General features: G+C 47.8%; 1 protein-coding gene across 1 annotated transcript in view; it reads left to right on the top strand.

The window, feature by feature from the left end:
* Nucleotides 1–7,126: 7,126 nt before the first annotated feature.
* Nucleotides 7,127–26,114, top strand: part of LOC139049761 (latrophilin Cirl-like) — a 1,359,947-nt gene continuing 1,340,959 nt past the window's right edge. Inside the window, exon 1 of the mRNA XM_070525564.1 lies at nucleotides 7,127–7,969. The gene's annotated coding sequence lies outside the window, so the exon portion shown is untranslated. The remainder of the gene's footprint in view (nucleotides 7,970–26,114) is intronic.

Genomic DNA, 26,114 nt, shown 5'->3' with positions numbered 1-26,114 from the left:
TACGTAGTCTGGTCGTCGTGGCTTCTAGTGGATACGTGCGATGCGCCCTACAGTGTCGTCTGGACGCGCGATGTTTCCGAGCTGGCACATCCAGACTTTCACTGCAGTTCAGCTTCAGAGATGAAATGGCTTTTTTTTTTTTTATTCAGCGCCCGGTCTTTGAATGCTTCAACGGGACTTGCGGCGTGGCAGAGTGCCAAATCCTTTGTGTCAGCATGCGGGAAAACTTTCATGGTAACGCCTCGCTACTCTCAAAGCACGTGGCTTTTCGCTTTACCGTGGAAAGTGTCCGCAAACAATAGGTACACCCCGGCAGCCGGTCTCGCCAACGCCTGGCAGTTTAATCTTTACACGGTTAAATTTCACGTCGGCCTGATGCTTTCGTCGAGTCAGGAGAACTACGGTGGTTGAATTCGTGGAGAAGGACGCGAGAAATGCCGAATACTGTCTCTTCAGATTTGAAAAAAAAAAAAAGTTGCTAATCCCGAAAACAAACATTTCAACAGGAATTCGCTTGAAGCGAGTTCGCGTTGTCCAGAGTTCGCGTTGTCCAGGGTTCGCACCTTCAACCGTGCCTACAATGCGAACCACAATGGCAAGTGGCAGACGACCGCGTTCTGTACAAACGTGCGTGCAATTGGCGAATACAGTGAAGGGGCGCAAAGGGGACCGTCTGGTCGCACCTGGCGAAGTGACTTAGTGGGGCTCTAAGTATTCTGGCCGCGTTCTCTGAAAGCAGAATGTAAGTGGGAGGGTGGGGGCGAATGGCACCACCCCGTGGTCACCATTAGCCACCGCGCCCTTCCTCTCTTTTGGAACGAGTTGGTACGACAGACGGCTGCCTGCCAAGCGCGATGCGTGCTCGGCTAATGAGGCGTGAAAGGGGAGAACCACAACTTGTACTAAAGTCGTCGGAGCACACCCTTTGCAGGAAGGAAGCGATGTTGATGTGGTCGTGCGTCCGAGACGAGCCTTCACCATACAGTGAAAGCTGCGGTTCGCGTCCACCGACTCGAAAAGATAAGATAGCCTTCCGTGCATGGCGGTAAAGCCCTTCTTTCCCTCAAATGGTGACGCTGGCCCTTGTCGTCGAAGAACGACTGAGGAATATGGAAGAAGGTGAATGGGCTGGGGGAGTGTTGAGGTATCTGTGCAGGAAAAACACTGATTCACGGTGGAGGAAAAGAACTGGGAAGCTTACCAGCAAGTATAAGGCGCCTGTAGGGTGGGCAACACAGCAACAAAGAACGTCAAGCGGAGAGTCGGAGAGGCTGAAATAATCTCATGAGTGGCAGCAATGGAAAAGACACCTCCCACGAGTAGCTACTTTAGAGGAAAAAACGAAATCAGGAAAGAAAGAATTTATGATAACTCAAAGGGAAGCTCATTACTTTTCTAAGAGAGAGAGAGAGAGAGAAAGGCAAAGGAAAGACAGGGAGGTTAACCAGAGATTACTTTTCTAAGCGAGATCGAGATGCCTTAGAACACGCACCTCTAAAGCGAGATATGAGAAGGAAGAAGAAGCATGTGCTTGTTGCGGTAAAGCTAGGGAAACGATTGAGCATGTTTTATTAGAATGTGAAGACGTCTGCCCAGCCGTTGATTTAGGCACCACTGGCGTCCTTGAAGCCCTTGGGTTCAGCGAGAGCAGGGGAAAAGTAAACATGTCCGCAAGAGAGATTTCTAAGAGGCGATTGGAAGATTGGTGGAAGAAAAGTAGGAAAACGACAAAAAACGGAGACGTACAAATGCAAAATTAGCAACAGGGGATCAGAAAATTTGGTTGTGGGAGTTCATAGTGTTTGTATTTTTGTCTTTTTTAACCTAGGTAGGACATTAAGCAGTACAATAGCAAGAGCTTGGTAGCGCAACCCACTGACCCGTTCCAAAGGGAACGCTCATAACATCCACCCATCCATACGTACGCCGCACCTACACAGCCCAATCCGCCTCGGGAAACCCCACCGTATTCGGCTCTTGTTTTGGGAGGCGCAGCAGACGACTCGGCGCTGCGCCGTCTGTTTCAACACGATCTCGTCGCCAGGGGCGACGGTCACGGGCGATCGAGTTCAAATGGCGTTGTCGTTATACGCGCCAAGTTGTTGTTTCCTCTAACTGCACCGGCGACGTCAGGGCACTCATTTGCGAGTGCGTCGGGTAGGCGCGCGCTCGCTTCTTCGGTCAAGACCTGCGCCGCTTATGGTACGCTTGACGTCAACCGGCCAGGAAAAATAATAATATAAACAGAACCTGAGGGGCCACTCGCTAGCCTCGGTCCGCACTCTCTTTATAGTTGTGCCTTCCTTTCTCCTAATAAGGTTTTGCCCCGCCTAAGTGCTACAGGCGTACGCGCACGCCTTGCCGGGCTGCCTCAGTTATGTCCTCCCAGTAATTTTAGGTTTTCTTGCGCAAATACCGTGTGGATTTCCCGCAAGTGCAGTTATCCGAGCACGTACAACTGGCAGTGAGCCGGATCATCGAAGCCGAGTGGGCGACTTGAATAAACGTGTAGGAGGTGAATATCCCTTGCGCGAGAGAACTCGCTGTTGCAACTAAACACGTTCGTCGCTGGATGTACCCTTGCCTGTCTTATCAAAAGCAAAGGGAAGGATGCCATTTTGGCGCCCAGCAATAAAGAGAGAGAGAGAGAGAAATTTATTTACAGAAAGACATGTTTTTTGCCGCAATTGAACACTCACAAAAGGAAGACGCATAAAGACAACACAGGCGGCTATGTTGCAACAGAACTGCTTGTTGGCCTAGTTGGTGCTTGCTAAAAGACATCTTTTTTGCCGCAATTGAAAACTCACAAAAGGAAGACGCCGCCTGTGTTGTCTTTATGTGTCTTCCTTTTGTGAGTGTTCAATTGCGGCAAAAAAACGTCTTTAGCAAGCACCAACTAGGCCAACAAGCAGTTTTGTTATTTACAGAAAGGCAGAGAGGTCGGCCTGAGCTATAACTTGCTCTGGCCTGGTACTCTACACTGGGGAAGAGAGACGGAGAGGGAAAGGCCAGCGATAGAGAGATTTAGTTTAGGGGACGCAAGCGGCTTGCGTACGCAAGAACTAAGGGCCACGGTACTGCGCATGCGCAGACCCCAACGTCCATGTCTGCGCATGCGCTACCGTCGTCCCTAGTTCTTGTGTACGCAAGCCGCTTGCATCCCCTAAACTAAAGCTCTCTAATGTGCTTCTGGACGTCCTCCCCTAACCCCGTCAGGCGCGTATGTTGATGGACTGTCCACAAATGTGTCGAACTTGCACAACTTTATTCCAACACTCCATTCCAATTATTCCAACACTCCATTCCAAGAAAGACAATGCGGTAGGACGGTACTTCGTGTATTGTTGAGTGAGTCATCGTAATTAGGGAGTAACTATAGTTGTACATTTATTGTGTTGTCAGTAGTGTTCTTGTTTTTGCATAAAAATGATTGAACCGCAGGTTCCGAGTACATGCAAAATTTAACTTTACTGCATTCACTAGGAGGGAAAATTTTTTTTTTTTTCCACGTTGCTCCGGGAACGCAGAACGTCGAACGTCCCCGTCAAACGTAGTAGCGCCTCTACAGCTTTGTGCTGAAATGAAGAGAAGGCACATTCAGCATGCCGAGGGGTTCATTCGCCGTCCCTTTATTTTTTCTCGGCCGCCACTGAAAGAGCTGGCAAAAAGCACGTCGCGTCCACCATGTTTTGTACTAGGGACAAAAAGAGCAGGCGACTATATATATATATATATATATATATATATATATATATATATATATATATATATATATATATATATATATATATATATAGTACGATGACACGTCTCTTGGAACAAATGGAAAGAACCCTGGGGTGCTTATATATAGTTGCATGCGTGTTAAGTAACCTCGGCTCCCATGAAAAGTATCGGGCGACATTTAAAAAAAAGTAAAAAAAATACGTTTTGGCAGCTTGCCCATAAAAATCTTGGAGTACAGCGAATAATTTTGCACGTCAAACAAGGTCACCCTGAACGATTTTTCGTCTGGGAGGCGGTAGAAATTGTTCCAAACCCACGACTGCACTACCAATTTCAGACCATAAGATCTACGGCCACTTAGTCCAAAATGGAAATAAAAAGGGATGGGAACTAGGTGAGTGGATAGGTAGGAAGATTCTACAGTGTGGCCTGTTGGGGTGCTAACACCTGGAAGGAAGTTGTAAACATTCGAACAAGGGTCCACTGTAGAAGAAATGTCTTCTTTAAAAAAAATTAAATGAAGGAAAGCCATCTCGACTCTACCTGCATGACACTCACCTTGTTTCCTCCCCCTCTTATTTCCAATTTGCGCTAAGTGGCCATAGATCTTACTTTCTTTACGGTCTGTAATTCAGCATGAACCGACTAGCCCAGCAACACGTGTTGCTCGACTACCAATGGGATCTTCAATGGAGGTCCCATGGCAGCCTTTGACTTCCGGACCTCCTTCTGTATCATAAGATACTGTAATCGTTCTAATCATCACAATAAAAACGATTATGATTCTTATTCCGACGTCCCTTATAGCATAGCCCACGGGGCACTGTCGGAACGTTGAGCCCTACGATTTCAAGCTGGCGAACTCGCAACGCCACAACTGCTCAGCAACCGCGGCGAACCGGGGTCATTGACTTATTCCCATTCCCGTAACTTAGCTAAAAAAAAACATCATAAACTACGATCTGTAGGCGGTCGTTTCGAATTCGCTTGGAGCAAGGGTGTTTGGTGCTTGAGCTTTGCACCGTATACATAATCCAGGTAAGCACTGACTTCCCGGTGCACTGTGGCTGCTTGGTTGAACCAACGAGATTTATTTTGTCGTAAACTACCTGAAAACCAGCTGTACACTCGGCAATTTTCGGACGTTAAACGAGTTTAAATGGTTCAGTATTTTCGCCTGGCCATGCTGACAGTTTTCGTTGGTCGGAGCGAAGGCTTATAGGGCAGCCGACTTGCAGAATGGCCAGTGACTGGTAAAACGTTATGTGGCAGCCGTTTGCGGACAAAAGCCGTGCTACCTTTGGCGAACAGACGCTTGGGCAATTTCTGTCTCTTTAGGTGTTGGCAAGAGGATAAAACGTGTAATTAATTGTGAATGGGAGAATTTTAGATGTGCCTTTGAGGCTCGCGAAGAAGATGATTGCTAATCGGTACCTATGTATATAAAAAGAAAAGACAACGCCATTAGAACGAGTCTTTCTTGAGCATTGCTTTCGAGACCATCTTGACTCAAGAGGTAGTTTTACCACGGGGAGAACCGATGGGAGAACTCACATGTGATTAATCAAATGCATATGACACGCAGAAATGCTCTCTTTGACGAACTGAAGGACCGACGGGAAGTAAATCTGATGCATCTGAAAGATAATTCCTGATTAGGCAGGAAGCAAAATTACGATTTAGAGCGCAAATTTGTTTACAAAATCTGCGAAAAATCGGCATGCTTAAAAAAGAAAAAAAATCCCAGCAGAACGTTTACGAGTAGCAAAAATAGATATCGCTGTTCCGCCAACTGCATCTGTTAAAGGACCTGAAGCGGACAAATGTTTGGAGCATACCTGAAATTGTTATAATTGTTTATAAATTTTAAGGTTCTGCAAAAGTCATATTCGCAAATCAGTGGTACAAGTACATTGCAGAGTTGTGTATAATACATCAGTTTTGTCCACATCTGATTTCTCAATAGGTAGTGTGCAGTTTACAAAACTGTGATATCTTTCCGTATCAGGGTATTACAAAGGTTTAAATTTGATACCTGTCATTTTTTATATTTTTACTATGTTCAGGAACTTTTTCTAAGGCATGTTGACCTGATTGAATATCTACTGCCTACACTCGGTAGAAGTTAACTTTCATGTTTTTTTTAAATGCAACATATCTAATCAAAATCGATGCAGTGAATGCTGAGCGAAACAATCTCTCCGTTCGATTCTATTTAGTCGCCGTTCAGCCCCCGACAGACCGACGAGCGACCCACGAGTTATTAACGACAGGTCAACAAATACTACAGGACCAACGTCTCGGAAGAACGCAATACGCTCCCTCACACAAAGCTCTCACTAAACTCCAGGCATGGGACTGGCGCCTACTGCAAACTAACACATACCCACACTTGTCTCGTTTACAAGCAATCTCCCCAGACAGTTATACGTCCCGGACATGCCCCTTGTGTAGCAACCACACAGCGACACTCGCGCACATAACACACGAATGCACCGACCGTCCGGGCGACGCAATTTCACCACGAGTCACAACCCACACACTCATTACGTGGTCTTGGGAGGCGAGGCTCTCCGAACTGGACCTGGGAAGCCAACTGGCGACCCTCGACCAGGCCCGGCGAGCCGCGATCGCCAGTGGAGCCCTGTCAGAGGGAACCACCCAGGAATAAACCGCGCAACGGTTTCTCCAATAATAAAGTTCCTCCTCCTCGTCCTTAGTCGGGAGATGCTGAGCAAAAGCTTCCACTCAAGGCCGACACAATTTTGCTCTCTGATGTTCTTTTTTTGTCTTCTTTTGTCGTTGTTGAAGGCGTTGCAATTAAACGTCCTTTGACGGAGTCCAGTTGGTGCGACATATGTCATGGTCAAAGTCGCTCTGTGCATATATAAGTGACATAGAAAAGGGATATTGACGATTTCATGTGTAAGTAACGCTAAACGTAATTGTACGCAAAGCTTGCACCCTTTCGGCGGCTTGTTCATTCGCCCGAGGCTTCTCGTAGACAGTAGGCAAGTAACGGATGGTATGTACAGAATACACACATAGTTACCCGCCGTGGTGGCTTAGTAGTTACGGCGTTGGCGCTGCTAAGAAGCACGAGGTCGCGAGATCAAACCCCCCGACAGTGGCGACCTCATTTCGATGGGAGCGAAATGCAGAGAAGCCCATTTATTGGGCATTGGGCGCACGTTAAGAAAAAAAGAACGGGGCAAAAAGATAAACAGATAAATAAATAAATAAACGAAGGTGGCCAAAAGTAGGCGCTAGCCCACCGATATATACGCGTGAAACCGCGCATAACACGCGGATCACGTGCCAAAAAAACGCATGGCACAAACCATCATCCGGCACGCCACCTTTAATTTACGAATGTAAGAGCGCGTTCTTGCTGAAAAAAAGAAGGCCAAAGTGCATCGGCAGAGATCCACGCAAGCTGTTGCGTGTGTCCCTTCGATTTATAGACGGGGCGATCGAGCGTCAGATGCCCGAATAAACACTTACTAATGCACACAGCCCTTGTAAGTACGTTTCGCGTTCAACCGTCAGTGTCCCTGTGTATGTCACATTGGCACAGCGCGACTTCAGAATCAAAGCAGACCTTACAAAGGGCCAGCAGCGCAAAGCACCTGCGAATCCTTGACAAAAGTAAATAAAGTCCCTAGATAGTAGATTTTTTCAAGAAATCAAGGCGACAAAGGCCGTCAGTCTAGGGACATAATGCGTTACGTCAGCCATGTCTTGGCGCCGGAATCAGTTGGTCAAGTCGGTTGCGAGCGAGGTGGTCGCGTTTTTTTCGTGTACCGGCCTAATATCGCGCTGTAACCGTGCTCCTGCAGTCGAACGGATTGCGCTGTGTTCTAAACGCAAAGTGTGAAGGACGCAGTGTCGTACGGGGGCGGCGGGCCAGCATGACCGAGGCGAGTTCGTCGGAAATACGGGCACCGGGGCAACGGAGAACGACGCCTCCCGCCATTTTCCCGGTCTTCCTGCCCCATCACTCGCCGTCGCCGGTTCGTATATGCATTGCAGACGTATCGCTGCTTCTTCGTGATTGCTCATCGTCGTGCTTGTTCTGTACTTTACGTGATAACATTGAGCGAACTACTTGGTGACTCGGTGAGCCCTAGCCGAACTGTTGCGTTTCCGTTCCTGGCAAAAGAAGCAAGGCATCAATGCGTGGAAAGCGGATTAGCTCCGATGTCGCGGCCAGGCCTAAGAAGCCGCCATCTTTTGACAGGTGAGTACGGCAACGCTCTGCGCCGATTCTTGGCTCTACGAGACGTTGATTTCCTATTTGCGCTTAGCGCGTCAAACACGTAAAGTGTGAAGGACGCAGTGTCGCATGGGAGTGGCGGGCGATCATGACCGAGACAAGTTCGTCGAAAGTACGGGCATCGGGGCGACGAAAAACGATGTTTCCCGCCATTTTCCCGATCTTCCTGCCCCATCACTCGCCATCGCCGGTTCGGACGGCCATTGCAGACGCATCGCTCCTTCTTGTTTTCGTCCGGAAAACCTTAGCGCGATATGCTCCGTTAGGCGTATAACGTCATATTATGAGATGTATATATGCCGTAGCTGGGTGTTTTCGGCTTCTATTTCGTGCCTTAGCCCTCAGTTGAAGATGAATTCGTTTTCAATACGCTCTCGCCTGCTTGCTGGACGACGCGTTTACTCGGTTTGTGGTGAGCGCTTTTTTTTTTTTTGTTGGCGCGTTATGGAGTGTTATGCGTGAATCGAAATGCACCGATGTGTAATTGCTGTTGTCTCTTGTGGACGGCGGTCACTTACGCTGTAGCTTGAACGAGAAATTTGGCGGGAAGAAATCGCGTCAATGGGGCAATGTATTTCTTCGTCCATGATTTTTTTTTTTTTTCATAACGTATGACCAACTCACCCTGCTACAGTTCTGATACAGCACCTCAGCATACTGTGCGGAAAGTAGTCTATGAGTATGTCCGTAACGCGAGAAAAAAGAAATGTCGATCATTTTATGCTGTACGCACGTCTGGAACAGTTTCGTCGTGTCGTCCATCTTGTTGACTTCGCTGTGTTTGTGGATCGTAATCAGCGGCTTTTCTTCCATTGTTTTTTTTTTTTAGATACTCTAGCGTTGTCTGCTTCGGTGCAGCTGAGGATGTTGATCACGTAGATGGCTTAATCAGGGGTGCGATGCGTTTTTTTAGTTGTGTCCAAGTATGCATCACTCATGAGCTGTTTTCTTCTTTGGGTGGGTTCGGAGTCTTGAGCTGTGGAACGTCCTTCTGGGCACTTCCAAAGCATTTCTACGTGACACAGGCCTCATTGGGAAGACTAAAGTGCCTTGAATTACGCGCTTGTTTGTTTCGAATGTTGGGTGTTTTCCATTGATATCTCTTTTTTTTTCAAGCGAGTGGGCGGGGTTATGTTTACGTGATTAATAATGGTCAATCATCTCGATCGCTTCCTTGGCGTGCGCCTTTCTAACTTTGGATATGGGATCATCCCGTATTGGCCGTTTGGATCAAATGGAAGGGAGGAGGAGTGAAAGCGTCACGAGTTTTATAGATCGTGATCTCTTGATCGTTCGTGCGCATACTGAATCACGTTCTCGAAGGTCGTGCCTCGAGTACGTCCGGACCAGGTGTAGGGAGCAGCCACGAGCGAATCCGTTGATCAAAGTGGCCGCGTACTTTGGGAGGGGAGGGGAAGGGGGTGCCGTTTACCTGTACAGGGAACATATTTACATATCCGCTAATTCTCGTGAATTTTTTCTTTTTCGTAAAATTTGTGAATATGGGCTCGTTTTACGATATTACTAATGTTGCGTCTGTACTGATTTAACGAAAAATAAAAATCCTGTTCGAGAAGACGTTTTGCTCGTCGGTCTGCGAGCCCTCCTTTAGAGCTCTCGGGTGGTGAAAGGGCCCCAGAGGGGTATTTTCATCGAGCAACTTCGTTTATATAGTTCATGAAGCATGCGAAAATTCAATAGGAATGTCACCGAGAAAGGAAATATGATTTAAAAGCAACGTGTTGCCTGTCATTTCTCGCTGTTCTTAGTTTGCTACTGTTCGCGTGCTGGGTGTCATTGTTAATAATAATTACGAAGTTAAACGAAGTGCGTATGCACCCCTGGAAAGGTACGTGCGCACCTATTCAAGATACGCTTTAAAACACAAGCGGTAAAAGAAAATCTAAAAAAAAAGTGCAATCTCCCAAATTCGTTGTCGAATCCGCGGGATTTCACGCATTTTAACGCTGTTGCCAGGGCAACTTAGTTTGCAGTCTGTGTAGGATTCAGTGCGCGCTTTGGGCTAGCTTACGGCGGTGCCTAATCGTGATCGTGGCATGGCCTCTGAGATCTGGAGTGCGCGCTTTCTCCGATCTCGAAGGTTGTTATCGTAGTTGTGAGAAGTTCAAGAATCGCCGTCCGTTATGATTTTGTCGAATCAACGTATTCGTCTTACTCCCTGGTGTCCTAGCTTGGACTTAGCGAGATGCACGATAAATGCGCGCCCATTAGTGCCAAGTTTGCGCACTAGGTGATGGATCTCCCAAAACCGCGCGGTCGTCGCTTGGTGAAATGGCATAACAGGCCCGGAGTGCCGCGTCATTGTCAGAGTACATGTGTTAGACCGTACTGTCAGATGTGTTACGCTTCGTTGTCAGATATGTGTTAGACCGTACTGGATGCGGTGGGCTTTGTTTCATCAACCGCACAAATGATTTTATTCCTTGTCATCTGTTATGCCTGAAGTAACATGCCAAGAAAAACACGGTACAGAAAAGGCATAAAAAGAAAAGAAACGATACGAGCGCTGACTAACAACCGATCGTTTATTCGGGAAAGTTGCAACGTTCATTACAAATGTGTCTGCCTTTTTTTTTTCGTTTGTCTTGCCTGTGTCGTTTGTTCGAGCCATATTTTGGAAAGGTCAAGCCTGTCTCCAGGCTATAACCACCTTAATTATCATTTAGCTTTCTGTCGGAGCTGCCGCCCCCTGTGTCTGTCGTAACTGGGGTTGGCAGCCGTCCCGAATTTAGCGGGACGGTGCCGAGTTCCGACTTGACCCACTCGGGACAGCCAAGTGTCCCGACTTTCGCTTGTCATTTTTCCTTCTGAATAACGGTCATTGAAGAATGTTTTATTTTTATAATGCCGGACATCTTCGTTGCATACTTCTATTTGTCTTATGTTGTATCGTCATACACATAAAAGTGGCCTGCTATTCGCATAGCAGGCTATATATCCTTTCACAAGGCCACTATATATCTGTGTCGGTAGCTGGGATAGCGAGGGAACAAGTGCACCTTTCTTGTTGTAAATCAGGATATATATATATATATATATATATATATATATATATATATATATATATATATAGTCATGTAAGAAGCCAACAAACACTGACACCAAGGACAACATAGAGGAAATTACTTGTGCTTAATAAATGAAATAAAGAAACGATAAATTAATGGAAATTAGGTGGATGAAAAAACAACTTGCCGCAGGTGGGAACCGAACCCACAACCTTCGCATTTCGCATGCGATGCTTTACCAATTGAGCTACCGCGGCGCTGAATTCCCCATCCACTTTCTTGGGTATTTATGTGTCCTAGTAGAACCCTGGGAGTGTTAGCCAGCGCCACCACTCACAGACCCTGGCGGCGGACGTGGAACGTCCATTTTTGCCGCAGGCGTCACGAGAACGTGAGCTTCTTTAGTGAAAGCAACTGGTCAATAAACCCACATATGCTACCTGAAGGCATCAGTGTAGCCGGATTCGAGGCCCTCGTTATGTAACAAACGAGTAGAAGGGGGGTTAACCGATGGGCCCGATTTTTATTAGTCATATCATAAGAAGCCAACAAACACAGACCACGGTGAATCACGCAGTGAATAGCATTGGGGAGATTGTGTCTCCCTATCTGACCCCTTATAGGTATGTTCCTGCTTTTCTTGTCTGGAATTAAGGTGGCTGTGGAATCTCTGTAGATATTTTCCAAGGTATTTATGCAAGTGGTCTGTACTCCTTGATTACGCGATGCCTCTATGACTGCTGGTATCTCTGCCAAATCAAATGTTTTTTCGTAATCCATGAAAGTTATATAGAGAGGCTTATTGTACTCTGCGGATTTATCGATAACCTGATTAATGACATGGATGTGATCCATTGTAGAGAAGCCCGTCTGTTCCCTTGGTTGACTAAAGTCCAGTGTTGCCCTTATTCTATTGGAGATTATTTTAGTAAATATTTTATATAGTACTGGGAGTAAGCTAACAGAACTATGACTTTTCAGTTCTTTAATGTCTCCCTTTTTTTGGATTAGTACAATGTTTGAATTCTTCCAGTTTTCTGGGACCCTTGCAGTTGATAGACATTTCGTATAGAGAGCCGCCAGATTTTCAAGCATTATGTCTCCTCCATCTTTGATTAAATCGACTGTTATTCCATCTTCTCCTGCCGCTTTTCCCCGTTTTATGTCTTGCAAGGCCCTTCCGACCTCATCTCTAGTTAGAGGAGTTTCTGTATCCTGTTCATTATCGTTTCGAATGGAGTTCTCCTGAGTCATCTGGGTACTGCCATATAACAGCCATATCATGAGCCATATCATGAGTCATCTGGGAACTTACCATATAACAGCCATACACACAGTTTTTTTTCAACAAACAAACATTATACCAGTAAAAAATATTTATGACTATAAGCTAACACTAGCCTTCAAACGCGAAGTATGTTATAATAGAACGTTTCGACGCGACTTATCATCACTAAAAGAGAAAATTTAGTATACATTACCCGGCAAAAAAAATGTAATGTTATAACCCCTCGGGCTAACTACTCTACAGAAAAAGTGTCCTTCACCCTGCCCACTCTCCTGAATAATTACTGCAAAACTACCACTGATATTTTAAAAGTAACTAATGCTGCAATACGACAACACTATGTATAAGGTAGCTAATCTTTCTCATTGGATAATTTTTGTGTTCATTCCCAGTGTCCATTTCGCTGCCTATGACATATGTTTCCGATGTTCTTTCCTGTAACCCTTTTACTGCCGCCTTGTAGAGGGGGCTGCGGGCTCCTGTGAAGCTGCCGTTTGTTCGTGCAGCTTTTACCTGCAGCCTCCTCCATCTTGCTTGATGGGAAATAAACATTATTATTATTATTATTATTATTATTATTATTATTATTATTATTATTATTATTATTATTATTATTATTGTAGAGGTCAGTATAGAACTCTTCCGCTGCATTCATTATACCTTCGAGATTGCTCATGATATTACCCTGCTTGTCTTTCAGTGCATACATATTGGCTTGTCTTATACCAAGTTTCCTTCTCACTGATTTCAGGCTGCGTCCATTTTTTACGGCTTCCTCAGTCTTTCTCAAGTTATGATTTCGGATATCACTTATTTTCGCCTTGTTGATCACTTTTGACAGTTCCGCGAATTCTATTTTCTCTTGAGTTGGACACTTTCATTCTTTGTCATTTCTTTTTTAGGTCCTTTGTTATTTGGTAGAGCTTGCCTACTGGTTGCCTTGGTGCCTTGCCTCCCACTTCAATTGCTGCCTCTGAAGCCAGCCTTATTACGGTTTCATTCATTACCTCTATGTCATCATCTCTCTATTCTAAAGCTGCAACTTTGTTTGCAAGTACCAGCCTAAATGTGTCAGCTTTTACCCTTACTGCCTCTAAGTTGACCTGTTTTGACCAGTTTTACTCATTGTCTCTTCACATTGAGGTGAATCCTAGCCCTCACTAACCCATGATCACTGCACTTTACCCTGCCTATCACTTCTACATCCTGGACTATGCTGGAATCGGCAGAAAGTATGAAATCAATTTCATTCCTTGTTTCACCATTAAAGCTTTTCCAGGTCCACTTTCTGTTGCTAAGCCTCATGAAAAAGGTGTTCATTATTCTCAGCGTATTCCTTTCTGCGAATTCTACCAGCACCTGTCCTCTAGCGTTTCTGTTCACCCGCCTGCTTTTCCCCCACTTTTGCATTGAAATCACCCATTACTGCTGTGTACCGAGTTTGCACTTTTCTCATCGCTAATTCAACATCTTCATAAAACGGATCTACTTCATCATCATCGTCACTGGATGTTTGAGCGTAGGCTTTCACTACCTTTAATATATACCTCTTATTAAGTTTGATTATGACTACTGCTACCCTCTCATTAATGCTGTAGAATTCGTCAATGTTGCCCGCTATGTCCTTATGGATTAAGAATCCTACTCCGTATTGCTTCTTATCGGGGAGACCTCGATAGCAGAGGACATGGCTGTTATTCAGCAACCAGTTCTAATCTCACTAAGGCTGGTGATATCCCAAACAATGTCTGATAGTTCCTCAAAGAGTACTGCTAAGCTAGCCTCACTTGACAAAGGTCGGCAGTTAAAAGTTGACAGGGTCAGTTTCCATTGGCGGCCTGTCCAGATCCAGAGATTCTTCGCACCATCTGCCGCGTTACAGGTCTGACCGCCGCCTTGGACAGGTGCTCCGCAGCTGCTGGGGACTGAGGGCCGTGAGTTAATTGTAGATATCATTGGGGAGGTTGTGGCCGAATACTGCACCAGGGAGGCCAATTCGTGTTCTGCTGAGGGATTGTCTTTGTTCAAGCTGAGTTGGCCTTCCTAATTTGGTTGTACCTGGATTAGTATAGCCCCACTTGCTCTCGGCATATTTCGCCGGTCTCAGGCGCCACTCCAAGCCTGCAGATGTATTGGACTGGACTGGAGGTTGTCATATTCAGATACACCATCGTGTATCAGTTTCAATATATTCTTCTATTAAAAATAACGTATAAAAGTGTACTTTATATAGTGTACACTGAAGAGCTGTGTCTGCCAGTGAGCGGTTCAACCTTACGTAACGCCTTCACTTATTTCCTTCTCAAGTATATCCTTTAAGTGGTCAGTGTGCGTGATTAAAGAGACTAAAAAAAGAATGTAACATCGAGCTATAGATAAAAAATAGGCTTCTGCAACAACAAATTCTTAATTCACAGAACATCTAGCTTTTGTAAACGAGAAAATTACGAAAAGGAAAATCGGAGTGGCGTCACTCATCGTGCAGACTGAGGTACACCTCACGTCACGTCATCACTGCTCGATCCAAAGAACTCTTCCGTTTTGGGGCGTGCAGCTGAAATGTGGGAGCAACAGTGGGGCCTTCGGCGGTAGTTTTCTACTCAACCAACTGATATGTTGGTTCACCGAAAACGACGACAAACTTCTAGACGAATGATCTGGCGATCTACCTCCTCTTAAAGGGACCCTGAAACGATTTTGGCGATTTTCTACAAACGTACTGAGTCGTTAGAGTAGGTTCTTCTGATCATTAATTGATGCATCTAAGTGCTCTGCGTAAAGCGTGTAATTTATTATAAGGTTTTAAAAATACACATCGCTGCCGATCGCAGCGCACTGCTCGGCGGAATTTTAAGCCGCCCCTACCCATATGATGCAAATAACCCATATTACGTCACATGGGCGAGCTATCTGATTGGCTGACCAGGGCGCGTGGTCGATAATTTTTCCAACTTTATGGGGAACAAATGATGCTCGTAATAGTTGGAATGTTAGTTACTTTGTTTTTGTAAAAAGAAAATAACTTAAAGAGAGTACACAAGAATAGTTTTTTAGTACACTTCAGCACTTCCGGCACACAGCAAGTGTCGTCTGCTTGTGTTACAACGTACTCCATTTTGACGAGAGCTCCGCGGTCAGAGTCGGTCTCAGTCTTTTCGCGAGCACTATGATTCGACTTTGTTGCCTTGTGGACTGCAAACCTAGCGACCTGCAAACCGCGAGTCCAGTATTAGGGCAAACGCAAGCGCAAGGGGACAGGGTCTGGCCGCTTGACTGTGCCGGGATGAGCCACGAGATGAGCAGAAGGGCAAATGTGAACGGTCTGCACGGTGCAGCCACCTGGTGGCACAGAGCTCAACCATACACAGTAGCAGCAACGAAGTGTATTCTTTGCTGCTGGTGTGTATTTTTCGCAGGAGTGTAATCATCAACACGTTGATTTATAAATGTTGAAAATGCTTTACACTTGGTTAGAGCTATATTAGCGCTTTGTTTGACTGGTTAAGCGCTGCGCCAGCAAGTGTCTGGACCGTGCAGACCGATCAGGCTGCTCACGTACGTCTACGCTAAAGTTCCTTCATCAGCTTGAGTTTATGCCTCCAGTCATTTGCCGAAATGACCAGCTTGCCTGTTTTTAGCGGAGTACCGGACACGTTCGGCGCTACGACAGAACGCTCGCTACGCACGCTGCTTCGATAGCTCTCGGTCGACGGCCAAGCGGCTAGCGGAGAGGTCTCGCGCGGGAGGGGGCGTGCTCCTAAACAACCGGAAGTGAACGATGTGACGTTGCATCGTGACGCTGAACCAGTGAAGGCGGAGCTTAGCGCCGCTCGCTCGGCGAGCGAGTTGAGGAGGAAAAGCATAGCTAGGGAGGAGGGTAACTTCTAATCGCTTGCAGCTCCATTAATACGTAACGCTTCACTTAAATTGTGGTGCGAATGTTCTACTTAAGCTGTACCCTACGCGCCTACAAAATTTGTCCGAACCGTTTCAGGGGCCCTTTAATATTTTTCTTTCGGGTCCGTTTGAAGATGCAGATTTATAGTAGCCGCTAAGCTTCAACAAAGTCAGGTGGCCCTCCTGTAAGTTTCTGTAACGGTCCTTTCTTCTGTGTTCAGAATACACGGGCGGAACGAACACGCCATGCGAGCGAGATGGTATCTAAGAGGAACGGAGCGCCACGCAAAACAAGACGATAAAAGAAAAACAAAATTTCTCCCAAAAAATTTGCAAGAAGGAGCCGAACGTTCCGTTTTCGGCGCGTGGCCGTTATAGACGGAACTGGAAGCGAAGCTGTAGCCGCCGTCAGCCTAACCTTACTGCCAATGTAAACGGATCCGGCGTTATCCGCGTCTACCAGGAAAGTGCGCCGTTCTACTACCCATCGTCGCCGGCTCCTTCCGGCTCCGTTTTCCAGATTTAGCTCGGCCGACACGCACCTTTGTACTCGCTGCTATTTTTACTGTTCCGGCCGTATGGGGGCGGCACCGGCGGTAGAGGAAACCAACAGCTTGATCGCGTGTTCATAGACGGTAGCATAATTATACCGGATACACCGTAAAATAACCATTCATTGCGTGTCGCTGCCTCGCCTATACACCAAAAAAATTACCGAGCGACTGGCCACCCGAGGCACCTTGCATGTATTCGCGGGCTTACTGAGCTGGTATCGAGAAACAGAAAGCTGCATCGGGAGTTTTTCGTGTATATAGGCTTTTAGGGCGTCCGCTATTCCGGCAAACGGGGGCGGTTTGGCGGATGGTCGGGGTCGTAAACGTGAGCAGCCGGAGTGATGCAGCCGCCTGGTGGCGTAGAGCTCAACCAAACACGGAGCTAAAATTTCACTAACCTACTATATAGTGCCTCGCTGCTGGTGCAAATTTTCGGCAGCGGCGTTATTGTGAACACGGTTACGCCGCTGTCGAAAATTCGCACCAGCAGCTAAGCAGAATATTGGCGGCGAGGAGTTACGGAGTCGCCCTCTATCGGAAGCGCCTCGCTGGCGTAGTATGAGGGATCACGTGGCGCGCTCCTCACAGGTTTTGCTGTCAGAGCTCACTGAAAACACCACGCGCGAGCTTTCCCGGACATTTCTGTAAGTACTTTCGCAACAAGAGAAGTTTCTTACTGTCTAAATAATAATCTTGGGCCAACTGAAAGCACACAATCGTTTACAGTCGCTATCTCTTTACCGAATACGTACAGTGAACGCCACTGCGCGAGGTCGCCACGATGGAGTCTGCCGAACCGGCTACTTGCGTGAAAGGTAGGTAAACGCTGAGAGCAAACTATGTTAAATATGTTCTTATAGTGTTTGTATAACTAAATGGAGCGTAATAGAATGAAGCCTCAATGCAGCGATCGCGTAGATTCGCAGCGACCGACTGCGCGTCTGCATGCTTGTCCGCGCACTGTTTTGCTTTCTCCGCGCGCGCGTTTTCGCACCGTGCCATGAGCTTTAGGCCGCAGAATATGAGCATTTGACAGTATACAAGCAACCATTGTTGCGTGGGCGCTATCAGAGCTGTTCAAAAATAATTTCATTGTAGAGACTTCGACGCCTACGGGGACTGTGATACTGTGATGTGCCGTCGCGACGATTCAATCTTTTTTTTCTTGAAAATTCTTTGACCTTTCGATACTATTTCTCGAGTTGCGTCGCACTGTATGTTTATCGGCGTTCTCAGCGCGCAATTTCCCGCTGCTCCTTTTTTGTAATCCAGTGCATTATTTCATAACACAAACATGACCATATGCCATGCTTTCTTTAAATGTGCTTCTTACCGCTACCTTTCCACTCCACTGAACTTGCCAGTATCTATAATATCACAAGTTCATAGACTAAACCGTCATGACATTAGTCGGGCAGTGGACCCGCGCGAGCGTCTCAGTGCGCGTTTTCAGAACGTCGCGGACCGGGCGCCGTAGCAGAAATCTTCCTCGCGTCTTGGCTTGCTGCATACCCGAGTTGTAGCCGATGACTGTTTACCGGTTTTATGTTTCGCGAGCCAAGCTTCACCCAGCTTGTCCTGCGGCTACGTGCGAATAAGGCTGACACCGGCCTCAGTTACGTGCGTCCGGCCCTGCGGCACCGAGCAGTAGCCTACCATGTCGCGCGCCTTCAAAGGCAGCCACTACCTATTGTAGTGCTTTCAAGCGTTGTAAAGGAGACACTCGAAGCGGGAAAATTTCGCCACTAAATGAAAACCGCAGCGTACGAGGGAATTTAAGCTCGTTTTCAGCTCGCTTCGGCGCGCCCGAAGCAGCCGACGCGGCCGCTATGTCCACGTGATCCCTCCTAGCACGTCACGCCGACGGTGGCGCCAGCTTTTCCAGTGGTGGAGCTCGAGGCCAATAGTAATTGGCTCTGTGTTTATGTGGTTGAGCTTTGCACCACCAGCGTGCGCCACCAACCTGGCCGCTCACGTTTACGCCCCGGCTCATCCGGCAAACCGCCCGCGCTTGCAGGAATACCGGACGTGCTAAAAGTCAGTGTTGCTCTACAATTTTCTTATTGAAATTTTTCGTCTACGTATAACATTTGAGAAGTTAATCGCTTAAGGCTAATTATGAAATTAAGAATAACTTCTGCTGCTAGAGCAGGACGTATCGGATTCGATTCCCTGCATCTGCTTCCCTGTCGAGTTCGGAACGCAAAGCCGCTCATGTGTTACACCGAACACTACATCCATGCGCGTGTATACAAAAAGAACCAGCTATTCATCCGGGGTCCCTAGCCGAATCGCGTTGCATGTATATTTCAGCAGGTTCCAATGGACACATGGCGTGAAAAGTGCGGGTGTCCGAACGGGGGTCGAACGGAGTACAAATATAACGGACACTACAGCTTCGAGTGATCAAATCCGATCCCGAATATTAACAGTATAGTTGATACTAACTGCAGGAGGCGGGGCGGAGAGAGACAGAGAGTAAAACATCTTTATTAATAATATTTGAATGGCGAGAGCAGTGTAGGAGGAACCCTCAGTCCAGGGTCACTAAGATGATTCCGGCGATGTTTCGAGCCCGTTGTGTCACAGCTCGGAGGACCTCGGGAGGTCCGTCGCGGAGGGCATCGTCCCACAGCTCTTTGTTGCGTAGAGGGTAAAGGAGAGTTGGCAAGGGAGGAAAGAGGTTTGCAGTGCACTTAATCGTGACGTGGAAGATTGTGGGCGAGCTGCCACAGCCAGGGCAACGATCTGCATAACAGTGTGGGTAGAATTTGTTGAGAGAGACAAGATTTGGAAAAGTTGCGGTTTGTAACTGGCGTAATGCCACTGCTTCCTCCCGCGAGAAGGACGGCGGTGGTGCGGCGTGGGTGCGACGAATGCGTGTATAATGACGGAGTATGTTTTTGTAACGGAGCAAGGGATACCCCCACTCTGAACTAGTCGCGGAGATGCAACCGCCGTGGAGACGGTTTATTTAGGATGGCCAGCCATAGTGCAGTGGGATTCCGGGCGGGATACCGACACAAGCGGTTCACAGAGCATGGTCGCGTGCTGGAACATGGTAGAATATGACATAGTTACGGTGTCAGCGCGCGCGATTGCATGGCGCAGGAACAGGCACACGAAACCGAAACAGCCATTGGGTTTGTGTTTCATTGTCGCTCTAAACCTTAATTGTCTATCGATGCAGCAGATTATGCAAATTACAGATGTTGCCTTGAACAAATTTTCGAAGTCACGAGTCACTAAGATTGACGGCACAGCAAAGACACGTGTACGTAAGCGCACTAGCACGTGCACGTCATCCCTTGAGCTTGGAGCGCGGCGCCCGCGATGAGAAGGTCAAACGGCGTTCGGCTTGAAATTTCACCTCTTCCCGCGGCGCGTAGCGATGTGATACTTGGCAGACACGATTATTAGTGCGTATTGTATGCACGGCGCTTGTCAGCTCAATATCGCCAGACCTGGTGAGAGTAAAGCCTTCTTCGTAAAGCCTACTTCGTAAAGTAGCGACAGTCTCCTCCTCCGCCTTCACTCCTCCTCGTTTCTCTCCTTCACGCTCGCTCCTCGACCGTGGCGCCGCCTACATTGCTCGAGCGTAGCAACGGCAACATGGGCTCTTCGCCATTCCGTAGACGCTTCTCGAGCAAAAATGGCGCTTACGCACGGCGTGAGGGCCCACGTGATGCTATTAGGCCAATAGCGACGCGAGGTCGGCCTCGGCTAGAGCGCGCGAGGAGGAAGCGGCATTCTTCGAAGCGTGGCACTATACTTTACGAAGTTTAAGGGGTTTTAGGTGAGGGGCCCGTCTTTAAAGCGATCTGTGATTGGGACATATTCTAGGTGTGCCGAAGACTGATAGCTTCGTGTGCGCTGTGTTCTCGCCGCCTAGTTCGCCTTGAAGCGAGAGGAAACGCGAAGGTCAGTTCGCTCACTGCTGCTGCCGTGCATCCTCACGCCAGCGTTTTGGTAGCGATCTAGTGTCCTCGGTCATCGGGTGAGATGTGTTGGACTGTGTGCTCCTGACACCACGCCTGTTAATTTGGTTGGTAAGGGAGTGTTTACAAGTTTATTCGGCCGATAAAGCTATTTATTATCTTTACTACGTATAGCTGTCTGATAATTTGCTATCACAATCAATGCTTCACTTTTCGGGCGGTACTGCGCCCCCCCCTTTTCATGTCATTAAAAAAAAGCACTGTTTTGCGTTCGAGCTTCGTAGCTAAATCACGTTTTATAAGTCGGATCGTCCAACAATAATATTTGACGCTGTTACTTGCCTTGTTTGTTAATAAAATAAAAGAAAGTGAATTTGATATTAATCTAGGGTGTCTGCATCGCCTCCCTACCCCGGGTGATTAAATAAGCTTATTTTGGAGCCCGTGCTTTGCCGTACTGCAGACGCCGGAAGTGATGTCGACGCCATGTTTTAAACATTACTCCGAGGGTTGCATAGGAAGGCAAATTCGCATTTCCCCCTTCCCGACCCACTCTACAAACAAAGAAAGATATCAGAATCGACATAGCAGTCATGTAAACCCTTTTTCTCAAGGGATGAAATAACTCTGGTTATATTGAACTATCCAGATCGTGAATACGACATTGCTGCGAAATTTCAGCGACCACAGAGAACAGGTACGCGCAAATCTTTCTTCTTTTTACAACTTGAAAAGGAAAATTTAGTTCTCTGTGCGCCAATCTAGAGTTGGCAGACGGTGTTCTCATTCTATTATGCGTAAGCTCCCGAATCTCGAGGGACCCGAGCAGCGCAGTCGCATCCTTCTGCGCGGAATGTCTTTGGGTGCACTGACCTAGAACTTTGCTCGGACTGTGGACGATTGTCGAGTCTGCGGAGCACCGCACGCAAAAAAAAAAGAAAGAAAAGGATGCTATCATGGAGTGCCAGGGTCTGTTGCGTGCGTTCACAGTGGAACAATGCAGCGCCACCAAACGGACGTTAGGAGCGCGACCGTGAAGCAGACGACGGCGTTCTCTGTACATTTTTTTTTTCTCGTCCTGGAAGCACGACGCCGCAACTATCATCAAGAACGAGACTGGCGCTCACGTTCGCCGTCTGGTCGACAGTCGGCAGAAAGAGGATGAGGAGGAGGAGAGGGTGGGAAGGCTTTGATCTCGGGGCGGTCGAGGTCGGTCATCGTTGCCTCGGGAGCGTCGTTTGTCCTCGTGCTTTGTGCGTCCACGCCGTACGGCGAGGCCTAGCTTCGAAGCATTTGCGTGGAAGACAAATGCACTGAACGACGCATGATTACGCCTCGGAGCTGCGCTGTGAAAAAATACGGGACGTCTCACTTGTGCGTCGAATGGAAGCCCTCGCCTTTTGCCTGTTCAGAAGGGGAAATAATCGAACGGCGGGAACGAGTTGCGGGCGACGGGTATACGTACAGGGTTCGTCTGCACTACGTTTTTGGCACTGCCCGATTGCCTTCTAAACAGGTACCGACCAGCCCAGTTCAACACATCTGTTGCTCGTTGATTCTTTCAAGACATCACAGGGCCCCCGAAGGAGCATTGAGTGAGAAGAGGCACAAACCAAGAGAGGAAAAAATACGTAGGCCGACAACCATTGAAGCTAATCACTTGAGTTTCACAAGTATACAGCACGAAACTATGCAGACTGTTCGTGCATGTGCTCACGGGAATGGCTATGGTCCTCAGTACTGGAGACATCATCGGAATGATCATTCCAAAGCACAGGGAGTGCGGATGAATTTGAAGGCTATCTGTTCTTTCAAAAATTCGTTATATGCTCAAGAAATAACGTGTGTAGCCGTCGAGGTGTGGGTGCAGGGGGAGCATGAATCAGTAATTGATGTGGTGGTAGGGTACGAATTTATTTATATGCAGTGTACGTTTTGCGTCCGTGTATTGATAGTTGTTGAATGTTTCATGGTTGACAGTAACAGACTGTGCCAGTAAGGGATTGTGCCAGTATCGGAGCATGGTTGCGCCCCGTTCGGAATACGAGACGGCTCATCATGTTTCGCAAGTTTGTTTGTCTGATTACCAACAACCTTTTAGTGCATCTCTCTTTGCGGGGACTACGCGTAAGCATGCAAATGTGGGACGAGCTAGACGAGCGGATCTAGTGGGGCCACTGTCTAATATACGTGAGCATTCGCCACCTCTCTTATCATCACCAATCCCCGTATTTTCGCTCCCCTTCCCGCTTCCCCAGTGCAGAGTAGCAGACAAAGCGCACTAGCTCAGGTCGACCTCTCTATCTTTCCTATCAATAATTCTATCTTTTTATACATGACTCGCGGAATTTCTCTTCATTACTTGTTCTTTTCCTCCGTATGCGCCGCCGAATCTTCGCGCCATCTGCTGTCTCCTTAGCAGTTTCGTTCGTGTCTCTGTACCACCTTTGAAATCCAAGGCCTCCGAGAGTCAAGGCAACCGCCTTTCACATTTATCGCTGGATGGACGCTCGACCGACCGGAATATGAGTTCTACGCCATTTCCGCACGCTACACGCGAATCTTCCGGTGCACCCGCCGTGGTTGCTCAGTGCCTATGGTGTTAGGCTGCTGAGCACGAGGTCGCGGGATCGAATCCCGGCCACGGCGGCCGCATTTCGATGGGGGCGAAATGCGAAAACACCCGTGTACTTAGATTTAGGTGCACGTTAAAGAACCCCAGGTGGTCGAAATTTCCGGAGTCCCCCACTACGGCGTGCCTCATAATCAGAAAGTGGTTTTGCCACGTTAAACCCCATAATTTAATTTATTTAATTTAAATGTGCTGTCTCCTTAGCAGTTTCGTTCGTGTCTGTGTACTGCCCTTAAAATCCAAGGCCTCCGAGAGTCAAGCCAACCGCCTTCCACATTTATCGCTGGATGAACGCTCGACCGACCGGAATATGATTTCTACGCCATTTCCACACGCTTTACGCGAATCGTCTCCTAAAAAAAAAAAAATTATCCTATATTTGTTCGTTCTCGGACAATCTGGTTTCGAACAGTGGGGCACTGCCCTTGATGATGATGATTTCTGATGCCACCCCGTCGAAACGGGGTGCCAACAAATAGTACCGAGTAGTCTGCTTGGGCTAAGCAAGTTTTACTGCACCTAACAGTCTAGCATGAAGCATACCTCTACTTATCTGGAGTTACATGTCCCAGGGCGACGGCCTCACCCGCATCTTTACCTCGCTCTCTGTTAGGTGGTGTCCAAATCCACGCCCCAGTGACTGTCTCTAAGTGACTCAACCACGTCTCGAAGGCTATGCTTTTGCGGGCTGCATGCGCCGGAAGTGATTGCGGAGCCGGAAAAACGTCATAACCTCCGCGTTTTTAGACATCAGTGTGTAGATATGTATCTTGTCAAGCGCACATTACCGTTTTATGGTGACAGCTGCGTTTCACCGGCTAACACACGCCTAATGTTATCCTTCAGCACAAGACGCGCTACCACGTACCGGAACATTCTCGATCGTTCTCACCGATTCTATCTGTTGCCTGTGTTCAGACGAAGATCGCGTTGTCAGACTGCATGCGTGACACGGATAGTGTTGTACATTCTGGAAGGTGCGTGAGCTTTCAACCCCAGCTCTTCTGGAAGGTGGACGTTCCCTATATGGTTCTGGCTGGGCGAATGTCTTTGCATTGTGTGCCAGCGTACTGAGTCGAGCCGTCTCCGGATTGTTTTTCCTCTGCAGACACGTGCATTATCACCCTGATGCGAATATTTGCGCCCGTATGCTTTTTTGTCCCGAGGCAGCTAGCTCGGGGCTCAGAGACCCAAATCACTGTCATTTGCGTTATCGTTCTAATGTTCTTTACTGATTGACTTCGACGAACTGAGCGTCCTGCAGGGGCCCTTTGTTGCCTCATTCCTCAAATGTTCTGGGCCGCTTTCGGGCGTTCAACTCCTATAGCTGTAATGAATCTTCCATCAACCCCCGTTCTTAGAGACGTGAAGGAGAAACAACTTTTGTAAGAGAACGGCGCTCGGAATCTCGCGACCTTTTCGCGCTTTCTTCGTGACACGCCGCCAGCGTCGCCGTCGGGTTTTCGGTCGTCCCGCTCCCCTCCCCCCTCCCTCTTTCCTTTCTTTTTATCTCTTCTCTGTGCTCGCGTTTCCTCTTCGCTATATAGCGGGCCGTCGAGTTCAATGGCAACCGGTTTTTGGAACCATTGGTGCGGACGCCGTCGCCGGGTCAACCGCCCCGGCTGCTGCTCGGGTTTCCTGATGGCCCACATTGGGGCCCCGCCGTGTGTCTGTGTGTGTGTGTGCGCGCGCACTCGAACACGCCGGCCGGTGCGTGCCTTCTGCCAGACCTCGAGTGCGGGGAATGCGCTTTCCGTAGCGGCGTTCAAGGTCACGCTTGGACGCGGGCGTCAAAACACGGTATACGAGTGGGAGGAGGAGAAGGAGAGGGGCACAAACGACCTTGTAGAAGCGGCACAGGGTTGCCGCTTTCCCGCACTCGAAACTAATCAACTGAGAACTTCGAGAACAACTGCTTCAATAATTATACCCTGGCCGTTTCAGCGAACACTTCCAACACATTTTTTTGTTTGTTTAGATTGCCTATGGCAGGTGACACAGTTCTTACATTCTTGGCTAAATTATTCCTCGGAATTTTGAGAATGGCGGCCCGCAAGCGACTGTCACGAAACGTAACATTCAGATCTTTTTAGAGTATTAAGTATTCAAAACGCACACACACACAAAGAATCTGTGCTCAAACCTGAACGTGATCTAACTTTATACTGGCGTTGTTTTTTACCGGCAGCTAACATATAGAGACAACCCGCCGTGGTTGCTCAGTGGCTATGGTGTTGGGCTGCTGAGCACGAGGTCGCGGGATCGAATCCTGGCCACGGCGGCCGCATTTCGATGGGGGCGAAATGCGAAAACACCCGTGTGCTTAGATTTAGGTGCACGTTAAAGAACCCCAGGTGGTCAAAATTTCCGGAGTCCTCCACTACGGCGTGCCTCATAATCAGAAAGTGGTTTTGGCACGTAAAACCCCAAATATTATTATTATTATTAACATATAGAGACGCCTGTGCGATGCCGTTGCAGGCCCTATAAAGGGCGGGTTAAAGCTTTTGCGGGTGCCAGAAATTTTTTTTTTTTTACTTATGGGGTTTTGCGTGCTAAAACCACTTTCTGATTATGAGGCATGCCGTAGTGGAGGACTCCGGAAATTTTGACCACCTGGGATTCTTTAACGTGCACCTAAATCTAAGTACACGGGTGTTTTCGCATTTCGCCCCCATCGAAATGCGGCCGCCGTGGCCGGGATTCGATCCCGCGACCTCGTGCTCAGCAGCCCAACACCATAGCCACTGAGCAACCACGGCGGGTCCCAG

Source organism: Dermacentor albipictus, chromosome 9, assembly GCF_038994185.2.
Source record: "Dermacentor albipictus isolate Rhodes 1998 colony chromosome 9, USDA_Dalb.pri_finalv2, whole genome shotgun sequence".
NCBI classification, from domain to species: domain Eukaryota; kingdom Metazoa; phylum Arthropoda; class Arachnida; order Ixodida; family Ixodidae; genus Dermacentor; species Dermacentor albipictus.
Note: the sequence above shows the minus strand (reverse complement) of the source record. Positions and strands in the feature narration are given on the sequence as shown.